Genomic DNA, 1,017 nt, shown 5'->3' with positions numbered 1-1,017 from the left:
CAGGTTGAGAGACACGTTTAGAAGTGTAGAACATATCTTTTGTGACCCTTGGCTGAATATTGCAGTCCTTATGATATCTTAACCTCACATGTTATTTTTTTGGGGGGGCTTCCTCAGACTCTCATACCACCTGAAGGCACCCCAAAATGCCCCCTTATTCTAGCACTATTCTATGAGAACAGAATTCCTCTTGGTAGGGGTGGGGAGTCTATGACAGCCCTGAACTAGAGACATTGTTGAGGACTTTGGTTGACAATGCTTCACTAAGTGTCATTTTAGACTCACACCACGAGGGGGAGTCACTACAGGGAGAGCAGTAGTGTAGCCCCTACATGTCTGTTCTCCACTAGGACCCCAGATGAGTCACAAGCCCACTTTTGCGTTTTAAACGGCACTACCTAATGGAGTACCTTCAGGGTTTAGAGTTTGCTTCTCTGTTTATTCTCACAGATTCCACTGCTGTCTTTGCTGCCCTTATAACTTGAGGTTCTTTTATTCCATGCGTGCTTTGTCAGACCCCTTACAAAGCAGGTGTGGCTGAGTGTGGGCAAGGAGGTGGCCCCCAGCCCAAAGCTCGTGAGTATTTGTTGGGACTTCAGATTTTCTGAGTGGAGTTCCTGGTCTCTTGGGCAGCACCACAGGGCTTTCATACTTGCACAATGTCCTAGACAGAAGAAGTGGTGCACACCTTTGATGTCTCTGGCTTCCTTGAACCAATAATCTAAAATGTTTCAGATCTCCCTAAAGCAATACTGAAAGTAGGTAATTTTTTTTCCTAATCCTTACGTTTTCACCAGGTGAAAGACCCACATGTTTAAAGGGAATTTGCTTCTACCATCTACAGATGACTGGCCATCTGAGAAACGCAGAAGGAAATGAATTTATTGAATTTATTGGTAGAAGATGGTGTTGGAAGTAGTCCCAGTTCGTTCAAGGATCGAAGCAACCTGTGTTCAGGGCCCTATTTTTCTCTTTCTTTCTTTCTTTCTTTCTTTCTTTCTTTCTTTCTTTCTTTCT

This window comes from Grammomys surdaster, unplaced genomic scaffold (genome assembly GCF_004785775.1).
Source record: "Grammomys surdaster isolate TR1022 unplaced genomic scaffold, NIH_TR_1.0 137, whole genome shotgun sequence".
Lineage (NCBI taxonomy): Eukaryota > Metazoa > Chordata > Mammalia > Rodentia > Muridae > Grammomys > Grammomys surdaster.
Note: the sequence above shows the minus strand (reverse complement) of the source record.